This window comes from Carcharodon carcharias, chromosome 12, assembly GCF_017639515.1.
Source record: "Carcharodon carcharias isolate sCarCar2 chromosome 12, sCarCar2.pri, whole genome shotgun sequence".
NCBI lineage: Eukaryota > Metazoa > Chordata > Chondrichthyes > Lamniformes > Lamnidae > Carcharodon > Carcharodon carcharias.
Window position 1 is genome coordinate 115753357 of NC_054478.1, and position 12639 is coordinate 115765995.

At 43.3% G+C, this 12639-nt stretch overlaps 1 protein-coding gene across 8 annotated transcripts in view; it reads left to right on the plus strand.

Annotated features, from left to right (window-relative positions):
• The first annotated feature begins 781 nt into the window (after positions 1 to 781).
• LOC121284611 (collagen alpha-3(VI) chain-like) overlaps positions 782 to 12639 on the plus strand; it is a 244605-nt gene continuing 232747 nt past the window's right edge. For 5 of the 8 annotated variants that reach the window (XM_041200113.1, XM_041200119.1, XM_041200114.1 and 2 more), the window contains exon 1: positions 785 to 932. The gene's annotated coding sequence lies outside the window, so the exon portion shown is untranslated. Of the gene's footprint in view, positions 933 to 12639 lie in introns of all 8 variants that reach the window. The other 3 variants (XM_041200121.1, XM_041200120.1, XM_041200115.1) reach the window with 2 other exon arrangements.

The following is a 12639-nucleotide window of genomic DNA, read 5'->3' on the forward strand; positions in this document are numbered from 1 at the left end:
TTGTTTGAGCTGTGTTTATCCAGTCAAATGGAGAGTATTCCATCACACTCCTAACTTGTGCCTTGTAGGTAGTGGACAGGCTCTGGGGAGTTAGGAGGTGAGTTACCAGTTGCAGAATTCCCAGTCTCTAATCTGCTCATTTAGCCACAGTAATTGCATGGTTGGTCCAGTTCAGTTTCTGGTCAATGGTAACCCCCAGCATGTTAATAGTGAGGAATTCAGCAGTGGTAATGCCATTGAATATCCAGAGGAGGTGGTTAGATACTTCCTTAATAGAAATTCTCTTTGTAACACGAGTGAATGTGATGGAGTTGAAGCCTGAACAAAGCAAGTGAGACTGAGGATAAGGACAAAGGAGTGAGAGGGAAAATTAGGTGTACTTATTTTCTGTTTCACTGTCACACTATAGGCACATTTTGGAATTGAGTGCAGTTCTATGATATAGTGAAGTTAAATAAGCACACCTTAAAATGTCTGAGAATGTAAAACTTATATAAATGGCATCAACAATGGCTACAGTACAATTCAGCTTGACTATATGTCATTTCATACAGTCTGTTAGCCCCTAATAATCTTGGAGATAAAAATTCCAATAATACTGTTTCCGTTAATTATTTCATGTCATAGATTGAGTCTTTTATCAGCTACTGGCAACAGCAAAATTGACATTTGTACAGTCTTTGGAAAGAGTGATTCAAGGGGAGGGGCATGGGCGAGCTCAATGAAATGGAATTTCATCTGTCATTTAACAGGAGAATTACATTTGCTTGTAGCAATATCCTCCAATGAGTAGGTTGATCTTCGAGCTCATTATTTGTCTCCTCTGTAGGCATGAACACAAATGAATAGTACAGTGTACAGAAGAAGCATTGAGTGAGAACACATTCTGTATATGATAAGGACAGTTCCATTCTACAAGCGCTTCCTCAGCTGTAAGTGATCATTTCATATCTTTGATTAAACAGCAAGAACTTAGTTCTCTCGGAAATAATTCATGCAAATTACAGTGTTTCTTTTGGGACTGCTTGTGATATTTATTCCAAAACTTATAAGTGCTTCATTACAGCCAGCTGTGATTCTTAATTCCATTTAGAAATGTTGAGAAAAGCAATGGCTTGTTAATAATTTGCATTTAGATCTACTTCACTTTCATTTAAAAACTATATATTTATCTTCAGGTTTTGTGTCTCACAAGATTTGATAATTACAATAGATTCTGAGTGCTGTTGTCTTTCGAATATATGTTAAACAAAGAGAAGATTGGACTGTAGTGTGTAGAAGTTAAACCTTCAAAACATGTTTCACAAAGCTGTCTTGACTGCTTCCTGGCGAAAGAAACCACCCAGAGGCTAAGGCTTCCTCTGTGTGTTATTTGCAGCAAAAGTGTAAATGCATTTCAGCACAACCAGCAAAAAGAGAAACTCCTGTTCATGTGCTTTCGTGCGGAGCTAGAGAATTTCAGTCGAAGCTGCGTTACATTTGGCAGCAACAACCCAGGACTGCATAAGGCAAAACAAAAGATGCAAAGCATATTTCTGATGCCTGATTTCTATTGACCCTGGAAACCATAAATGCTGATGCTGCCCAAAACTAGGATTTTGCAACATGATGCATTTGAGTTGAATATCCTAAATATTCACATTTTCACATTTGGATTAGCATCATTTGGGTGAGATGTTTGAGGGTTACAGCTTCTGGTGGAACCACCCACAGTCAGATAAATGGATACTTGGATAATCATTGAGCATAGTCAGCATGGATTTGTGATTGGGAAATCATGTTTGATGAACTTGTTGGAGGTTTTTGAGGATGTTACTAAGAAAACTGATAAAGAAGAGTCGATGGACGTGGTATACTTGGATTTTCAGAAGGCTTTTGATAAAGTCCCCCACAGGAGGTTGATTAGCAAAATAAAAGCACATGGGATAGGAGGCAACGTACTGGCACGGATTAAGGATTAGCTAACAGGCAGAAAAAAGAGAGTAAGAATAAACCGGTCATTCTCGCATTGGCAGGCTGTGATTAGTGGGGTACCACAAAGGTTCAGTACTTGGGCCCCGTTGTTCACAAAATATATCCATGATTTGGATGTGGGGATCAAATATAATATTTCCAAGGTCGCAGATGATACAAAGCTACGTGGGAATGTGTGTTGTGAGGAAAATGTAAAGTGGCTATAGGAGGATTTGGATAGACTTAGTGAGTGAGCAAGAATATGGCAGATGGAATATAATGTGGAAAATGTGAGGTTAACCACTTTGGTAGAAGGAACAGATGTGCAGAGTAATTCCTAAATAGCAAGAGATTAGAAAAGTGTAAATGGACAAAGGGACCTGGGTGTTCTTGGCCATCAGTCACTGAGAGCTAACATGCAGGTGCAGTGGGCAATTAGGAAGGCTAATGGAATGTCAGCCTTTATAACAAGAGGATTTGAGTACAGGAATAGTGAAGTCTTGCTTCAATTGTATAGAAGCTTTGTTAGACTGCGCCAGGGGCACTGTGTGCAGTTTTGGTCCCTTTACCTCAGAGAGGATATTATTGCCATAGAGGGAGTGCAACGAAGGTTCATCAGGCTTGTTCTGGGGATGGCGGGACTATCTTATGAAGAGAGATTGGGGAAACTGGGCATGTGTTCTCTAGAGTTTCGAAGAATGAGAGGTGATCTCATTGAAACCTACAAAATACTTAAAGGAATAGACAGGGTTGATGCAGATAAGATGTTTCCTCTTGTTGGGGAGTCCAGAACCAGGGGACACAATTTCAACATAAGGGGGAAGCCACTTAGGACAGAGATTAGGAGAAATTTCTTTATTCAGAGGGTTGTGAATCTTTGGAATTCTCCACCCCAGAGGGCCGTGGAAGCTCAGTCACTGAGTATGTTTAAGGTAGAGATTGATAGATTTATGATTAACAATAACGTTATGGGGATAGTGTGGGTAAAAGGCACTGAAGTGTTCGATCAGCCATGATCATACTGAATGGTGGAGCAGCTCGACGGGCTGAATGGGCTCCTCCTGTTCCTATGTTTCAATACCACAGGGGTTTCGCAACTGTGAAGAATTTAATTGAAAGCACATTGGCAATACTGAAACATAGAATTATTGAATGGCTACAGCACAGAAGGAGGCCATTCACCCTGTTGTGTCCATGCTGACTCTCTACAAGAGCAACTCAACTAGTCCCACTTCCCTGCCTTTTCCTGTAGCTCTGCAAGTCTTTTCTCTTTGCATAATTATCCAATTCTCTTTCGAAGACCTCAATTGAATCTTCCTCCACCACACTCTCAGGCAGTGTATTCCAGATCCTAACCACTTGCTGTGTAAAAAAGCTTTTCCTCATGCTTCTTTTGCTAATCACCTTAAATCAGTGTTCTCTGGTTCTCGGCCCTTCTGGCAACAGGAATAGATCCCCTCTATCTAGTCTGTTGAGACCCCTCATAATTTTAAATACCTCTATTAAATCTCTGCTGCAGTTTCTCCAATCTACCCACATAACTGAAGTTCCTCATCCCGGGAACTATTTTCAAGAATCTTCTCTGAATCCTCTTTAATGTCTTCACACCCTTGTGAAAGGAAAACTTTTATTCACTGTTTCCAAACAGAAGGAAAGTGAAATCATTTCTTTTGAAGTGCAGTTCCTGCTGTTTTGTAGGCACACATAGCAGTCAAGTCCTTCTAACAGCAAGCAACACAAATGATTAGATGTATTTAGTGGTATTGAATGAGAGAGAATGGGTAGGACTTAAAAAAGTCTACCAAGTCTTCTTCAAGTAGTGCCATGGGATCTTGTACATCCACCCGGAGAATCAGAGGGATGTCCTAAAGTTTCACCTAGAAGATGACACTTCCAATGATATAACATTCTTTCAATAACGCAACGATTATCCATCCAAGTCTTGGCATGTACTATCATCAGCTATTTTTCTCTGATGGCTAAAAGGTTATATTGTTCACATCTGAAAAAAACTCCAATTTTTTAAACACTTCAATGTCATCTATTTAAATGATACGTTAATGCAGATAGGTGCAGGCAGAAGCTATTTGGATTAGCAATGGTATGAAGGAGCAGCTGAAATATAATCAAGAAATGATGGAAACATACAAGAAGTGAAAGAAAATAAGTAAAAAATCCATTGTGAAATCATTTGGCATATTTTTACTGTAATCTGTGCTTTTCTTTTTTCTATAAAGAAACTTCACTGTTCTGAAGAAGAGTTCCAACTGAAAGGTTAACATATCTTTTCTTTTTCAGATGCTGACTGACCTGTTGGTCAATTCCAGAATTTTCTGGTCTTCTTTCAGATTTCCAGCATTTGTGTTTTCTTCTTTTTATCTCTGACAATTACTTAAACAATTACTTAACAACTAGACTTAGCCATCATCAATATATCCTGAGCTGATATCAAGCTTTTACTCTGTTAATGAGGGGCTGTTAATGATTCCCTGTTGTGAAAATGTGCTCCCGGCTGTGCTAACATGATCCATTGTGTGCAAAAGTTTGTTAACATTTGAACAAAATTTTTAGCTTTGTGGTAACAGGGTGCATTTCAAAGTTTATTTCTTTAGTTTGTGATCGGTTTGTACCAGCTACAACCAAATGTTCACGCTTTGGCATAATTTGGAGAAAAATTAGAGATCATTAGCTTAAATTAAACCAAAGGGACAAATATTGGTTTCCATAATAGTCTGGCAATTGATATTTCATTAACTCTAGAGCCTGTGGTATTAGAAGATTACTAAATATTAATTCAATTTGTGTTGTTTATTCCTCATTTACCATCCCTATCCTGAATATTACTAATATACGTTAGATCTGATGGCTGCAGTACAGAAGTGGAATATTGTCACTATCCTTGTTATTGATAATATGACAGATCATTTAGAACACAAAACACCACAGAGCCGATCTCTCAACGGTCCTCCCTAATTAACATAGGTGAGCAGCATGCAAATGTAACCCATGGCAGATTGGATGAATTGACCTTCAGAAAGGGTTAATGATGGAATGTTGTGTTATGGCTGTGAAGGCCACCATAGGCTTGCAACTTTATACAACTAGATATCCTACCTGTGGGATTTTATGCCAAATCAGTCCACCTTTGATGTTCTATTGCGTTCGACAGAGAATAGGTGCCTTGTTTTCCAGAGCAAATTGTTTCATCACTCTTCTCATGGAAAGCCATGAGAGGGCATTGCACTTTTTTTTATATTGTAAATTTACCCAAAATGTAGGACATTATTGATGGTATGCATGTGATCATCCAAGCCCGGATGTACAATTCCAATTTTGTGTAACATCCAACAAAAAACAAGTGACAATGAGCAGCTTCTTTTTCTTGATGCTGTTTGTGTCCAATGTTAGTCTTCAAAATAGTGACATGGGATCTTTTGTATCTGCCTGAGAAGGCAAAGTGGGTCTCATCCTTAGTACCACCTTAGTACTGCACTCAATTTTCTGTTCCAGTGACTGGAGTGGGATATGAATCCACAGAATTCTGATATAAAAAGGAAGAAGGGCCAGTTATTACACTACCGTGGAAGCACCCTTGCTTGCATGATAATTGCAGGCTTGCTGCAGCAGTGCAATAAAGGGTTGGATAAGTTCTTTGCTCCAGCTATTATCACTACATCTTAACCTTAGTTGGGACATTGGGTATGATAGCCTGGGACTTGTTTCGATCCTTTGAGGGTCAAAGAGGAATTTCCCAGATTTATTTTCCTGAAATGACTGAGGGTGTGTTTTGTAAAATCTGTTTAATGTTTCTCCTAGGAGATTTCACGTCTGTAAGTGGGAGGGTACACAGAGTCATGAACCTTTGTTGCCTCATGACTTGATGGACAGCCCACTGGCCCGTCTTTTCACATGTTTGTCAACCTGAATTATGGAAGAGTCTTAAGGCAGACTTTATTCAATGAGATCTTCAATCAAGTGTCATCCCATGTAATGAAGTGGAGCAAAAGAGAAATCCCACCATTTGTCTTCTGTTAATCAATTTTATTTTCTGAGTACTATGAGTTGTCTTATTCCGGTGCTTCATTCACCTTCAGAACAGCATTGGCTCACATCTTCCACTACCTGAATGATTGCTCTGAATTCCTGGGTGTCAGTGCAGGACTCTCAGGATGCAATGTCTTCAGGAACCTCTTTGTGAAGGTCCTGATGTAGCTCTGTGGCCTGCTTCGCAACTTATGCTGAAGTGCCTGGTCCCACAAGCTATCTGGGCCATTGTGAGTCATTTGAGTTGGATGGCTGGGTGAGACAGATGTGTCATTGGCCTGAGAGACAGCTCCATTACCAGAGCCAATTTCTGTCATTTCTCGCCTGTTGGACATTCCCTTAGCATGTTCAAAAACGTTATTTAGAGTGAACTGCTGGGAAGCAATGGGATTGGTTAAGCCTTAGCTATGACTCTCTTATTCTGATTACCCAGGAGACACTCTTGTGCACGAAGCCCAAAGTCTTGTGCACTCCTTGGCAAATTGTTTCTGGGCAAAATGCAATAGTCACTGGAGACTCCATTTTGGGTGAGCCTGAAGTGATCATGCCCTTTATGTTGGCCTGAAGTTTGGCTAGAGTTTGACATATCACTGCAATAATGTAAAAGTGGATTCCTCTACTGTTGAGGCAAGACTATGTGGGGTGCACTTATAAATTATTGCATGAAATAATTGATGTTCAGATACAGATTTCATTTGGAGGCTGGCCTCAATCCCTTGGCTCACCAGCTGAAAGAGGATTTAAAATGGTTTTCTGGGCACAACATTTCCAAGCTAAATTATAGTTTGTTTGAAGGAAATAGATGAATGAATCAAGTGCAATAATGTGTTGTATTAAAGATAATAGGGTGAATAAAATGGACAAGGCCTGAAAATGGACATGGGGATACTATTAAAACTATTACATTTGTTGTGATGCAGACAGTGTGCTACCTGGTAACTGAAATCATAGTAGCTTGAGCCAAACACATTACTGAGTGACTGAATGGCTGAGCAAGGCTAGCACCACTTAAAGTTAAGCATGCACTACATAAGCTAACATGCACTCCTTAAAGAAAGGAGGGATGCATTCTGGCTGCAAGAGGTGCTGGAGGTAGCTTTGGAAAACACTCTAAACAGGAAGAAGAGTGAAAATGGCCCAATAGGGCAGACAACATGCTTCAAAGTTCTCTAATCTAGTATAGATATCTTAGTGAAGGAGATGGACAGGAGGAGAGAGATTCTCTATCCATAGAGGGCCCTCCACATAGATACTGAGAAGGCAGTTGGAGGAGATAGCTATTGTCATCAATGCAAGCAGTATAATACCAAGGATCTGGATGCAGTGCAGGAAGAAGTTTAATGATCTCACCAAAGTGGTTAAGATCAGTGAATTCACTTTCAAAAGTGATATCCTTACAAAGCAACCATATGCACTGGTTAATTCCTCACACCCCCATCACATACCCACCAACATTCTCTATCAGTCACATCTCATACCTATTATTCGTTGCATCACCTCATCCCCACACACATAGCATTGTTGAAAGCCTCACACCCACACCTTACAGCTTGTACACACTATTCAACTATGACAGACATGTCACACAAATATATTGCACCACTAATCACTGACACATTTCTCTCTTTCTTGCAGGACATTGGTGCACAGGTCACAGGCAGGTGCCAAACACAGCTACCTGTCCTTATCCTAATGGAGCAGTCAGGGTCATCACTGGACCGAACATGACAGAGACTATGTCCAACTGCGGGGCTGGAACCATTGAAAATGGCACTATATTCTAACCTTATCCAACATTCCAAATTTCACTTGCCCTTCATTCCACAATCTGTTCAGCTGTAGATGGTGTAAACATGCACCGCTTGCCTTCTCCAACTTCCTCACTTGCAACCCTACCTTTGTTACTTTCTCCTTTCAGATGGCAAAAAGTTGCCTCCTACTGAGACACTGGTGTGGGAGCATGAACTACAGTGCCAAATGAGGTTTCTTCCAATTTGTATCCAGTATTTTCTTAACAAGAGCATGCTTAACAATTTGTACTGCGCACCCTGCTGCTCCATTTGAAGAAGGATGATACAGTGGAACTCTTGTATGCTTTACCCCATCCATTCTCATGAATTTTACAAATTCTTCTGAACAAAACTGAGGTCCATTGTCAGACACAGTTTAATCTGGGAAATCATAAGCGGCAAACAAACTATGCAAAATATTTAGAGTTTTGCTAGTTGTTGCTCAATTCATTGGAAACCCCTCAACCCACTTTGAATGGCTAGCCATTATAATGAATCGCTGTTGACCTTCAAATTCTGCAAAACCTATGTACAGCCTCTGCCACACTCCGGCGAGCCATTTCCATGTTAGAAAGGTAGTGATGATTATTTTCTACAGCTTGACATACTCTACACAGTTTCACTGTGTCTCCTATGTCCTTATTTAACCCTGGCCACCAAATATAGCTTCTCGCTAGACCCTTTGTCAAGCATATCCCCAAGTGTTGCTCATATAAATCATACAGAAACTACAATCTGTAGCTTTCAGGAAATTCTGGCTTCCCACATAAAACAACCTTTATCAGCTCATTTTTATGCCAGCAAAAATGGCCTGATTTCTAAATTCAGTACCTGTGATGGCCACCCATTTGCGATATATTGCATATCCTTGTCAATAAAGATCCCTGCGAGTTGTTCTACCAATATCAAAGCTGTGAAAGGAAATTTAGAAGGACTAAAACCAGTTCTAACCCTGGGTAACTATACTACTGAACACCATTCCCACGCCCCCACCACCACACTCCCCACCGCCCTTGCAACCACACACCTCCCCCCACCCCCACTCCCAACTATCCCACCTTTTTCAGTCTGTCATCATGAATCTGCCTGTTTGGAGATGAAATAAGTATTTCATCCAAAGAGCACAATTCTCCCAGGATACCTTGCAGAATTTGGTTCAACATCCCTTGGAAAATTCTAGGGACTGAAGAAACGCGGTAGCCTGTGAAACTGAAATAGACTCATGTGTATTAATAGTCATATATGACTTGGGTATTTGACAGATTTAATTTTGGAAAAATCTGGCCTCCTGACAACATTATGAACAGATCCTTCACATTTGGCAATGTATTGGGTGGATTGCATTCTAGTACATCACTTACGGTTATCTTATAATCCCCACATGTTCTTCCACTACCATTTGACTTTGGTACTACCACTATGGGAATAGCCCAATTATTCTGTTCTACTTTAGAGATAATGCTCTCAGTCTAAAGTGTTTTCAGTTCTTGCTCAACTTTCTCCCTTGGAGCATGGGATATTGGATGAAGCCTGCAGTAAACTGGTCCTGCATTCCTCTGCACCCATACATTGGCCTTATATCCTTGAATCGGTTTTGCCACAACACTTGAGGATACTTGACAATCGTGCGTTGTGAATTTTTCTTCAACACGAGAAAGTTCATTCCAGTTTAATGTAAGTGATGATAACCCGCATTTTCCTAATAAGGCTAGTTTTTCGCCCTTCACCACAATGATATGCAATTTTACACAGTACTCATTGGGCAGAATTTTACATTTGGCATGAGGGCGTGTGCCCGAGTTGATGGAACATAAAATCACACGTGATGACATTGGACATCACCGCGCACCATCACGATATTTCGCTAGGCGGGCACACTATGAGGACGGAGGCGAGCCCGCTATTAATTAAAGGGCCAATTAAGGCTCGAGGCACCAATTGTCTGTGATTTTACGCAGCCCATCTGATTTTCAGAGGGTCACATGGGTGCAACTGGCAGGCGGGTAGGCCTCATTTTCAAAAACCTCATCCGCGGGTGGGATAAGATGGGTGAGTGGGTTTGCTAATGCGAGTTGTTTGTACTTTAGCTTATAACGTGCTGCTGCTTCCTGTGCGAACAGGACAACTTCATTTCACCTCAGGGCTGCTTTGACAGGAATAGGAGGCTTCAATTCAGCCTTCTCTTACCCTGGGAATGGGGATTGTGGTCTCCGCTGGATGCGCCTCCTCTGAGGAGGAAGAGAGGGTCAGAAAATGAGAGGGCCAGTTGTTCCCTTTCATCCTCCAGGGGAGCGACCTGTGGGAGGACAGGCACAGGCACAAGGGGCACAGGGCCAACAGGAGGTCCAAGGCAAAAGGGGCTGCAGAAGATGCCACTCTCCTGCTGCCAGGGTTTACACGCAGTGATGCAAGCTACCTCAATATGTCTGATGTGCAATGCCGAAGGAGGCTCCTCCTCTTAAGGGAGACAGTGACCTCAATCTGTCAGATAATCAGCCCTGAGATCAGCTCCAATAGTGTGGGTGGACACCCCATGCCAGTGGCGCTGAAGGTCACAGTGGCCCTCAATTTCAATCCTCCGGTTCTTTCCAGGGGTTAGTGGGTGATCTTTGTGGAGTCTCCCAATCAGCTATCTACAGTTGTGTCAAGCTGGTGACAGACGCTCTATTCAGGCATGCATTGACTTTCATTCACTTCCACACTTCTACGGATGAGGCCAGCCAGGCAGAGCGAGCCAGAGGCTTTGCTGTGATTGCTGAGTTCCCCTGCATTCAGGGTGCATTAGACTGCACACACGTTGCCATCAAGGCGTCAGCGAGTGAGCCGGGTGCCTTTGTCAACAGGAAGGGCTTCCACTCCATGAACGTGCAGATAGTGTGTGATCACAGGATGCAGATTCTGCAAGTCTGTGCAAGGTACCCATGCCGTTGACATCTTGAGACACTCCCAAGTGCCGAGGCTCTTCAGTGCTCCAGCCCGGCTGGATGGTTGGCTGCTGGGTGACAAGGGTTATCCCCTCAAAAGGTGGCTCACGACACCTCTCTGCCATCCAAGAACAGAGGCTGAGCAGCAGTACAATAGGAGCCATGCCTCCACAAGAGCGGTGGTAGAGAGAGCCATAGGTCTTCTCATGATGGGCTTTTAATGCCTGGACTGTTTAGGGGGCGGCACTGCAATATCCCCCAGATCGTGTGTCACTGATAGTGTTTACATGCTGTGCTCTCCACAATCTGGACCTGGAAAGGGGGGACGCAGTGGAGGAAGAAGCTGTTGACGCAGCTGATCTGGCAGCAGACGATGGGTCCAGTAGTGAGGACAAGGACGAGCACGGTCAGGAGAACACTGAGGGGATAGATGCTGACCTCCAGGGAGGCAGGGACACCAGGGAAGCTTTGATCCAACGCTCCTTCAGCCAGCCTACCAAAGAAGAACTGCCACCACATGCCAGGACTGCAGGCTCCATACTCAATACCTGAGAGGAACATTTGCTTGGTGAACAACATGCACTGTGTGCCATTTCAATAAAGTTTAATGACAAACATATCACTCATAACATCATGGGTTACCCTACACCTGCAGAACTAATGAAGCACCCAGAAACTTGTTGAACTCAAACACATTTAATGGTGTGGTGCCTGGCATACATAAAACAAATTAAATGCAAAGGTGTTCTCCATCACGCCTGCTAATAATTAACGTAAAAGTGGGGGAAAAGAATATCACCAGTCATAAGCCCGTGTTGTACTTAAGATGCTTTAAGTTTTTGCTTGCGGGTACTACGTCTAGGTGCTCCCCCCTCGCTGGCACTGGCATTGGAGACAGCTTTCTCACGCTGCTGTCCTGTTGGCCTTGATGTCCTTGGCAGGTGTCCTCTGGCCTGTGAAGCCTGTGCTGGCCCCACCTAGGAGGGAGTGGCCAGTGCCAAGACTGGCATCTCCCCAGCCACTGCAGCCTCATTGGATGCCATGGTCACTGGCAGAGGGGTGGAGGAGCTGCTGCCATCATCTGGAGCACCTGAGAGGAGCTCACAGAAACAATAAACAGCTCATGTGCCATTGTTAGGTCACTTTGGACCTCCCTGCTCACCATTGATGGGTGGGCACCTAGTGAGGATACTGGATGCCTGATCAATCTCCCACACTGACAGTAACCACCTGAGGTCATTGCCTGTCAGAGAGCTTGCAGGTCCGAGCACACTCCCAGGAACCCCTGATTCAGATCCTGGAGGAGCTTATCCATGAGAGACGTCACTCTCTCCATGGAGAAGGCAATGCGCTCGGCCATGAGGGTCATTGCATTGCTCATGCTCCTCATGGACTCCTCCATCAAGGAGACCATGGCACGCATTTCCTCATGTATCTCTGCCAGATCCTCCCACACACCCTGCTGAAATCCAGCATCTGCTGCCTCAGGGACGACTCCAGAGGTACAAAATCATCAGATACCAATTGAGTATGTTCCTGGTCCCTAGCAGTCCTCTGACTGCCGGCGTCCTGGGCCTCCGTCTGCACCTCAAGCGAGTGTGAAGTGCCCTCAACGCTGTGCACCGAGATAGTATCCGCTGATCTCATGCCCATCGAGATGCTATATCTGCGCTGGTGCTTGCCTAGCTGAGAGGGTGTGATGCAGGTATGTTTCTATGGTCGCTGTCCCCTGGGTTCAGTGGTGGGCCTTCAGGCTCCTCGCCCTGACAGGCTTCTGGTAAGCCTGTAAGGAAGAACAAGGACATGCCATTAGTTGAAGCCGTTACAATGTTACTGTGCATACCTGGCACAGGGATCAGGGTGTCCTCATCTCCCCATTATCAATGGGGATTCCATGTTCGCCGCTCACATCAGTATAGAAACAACAG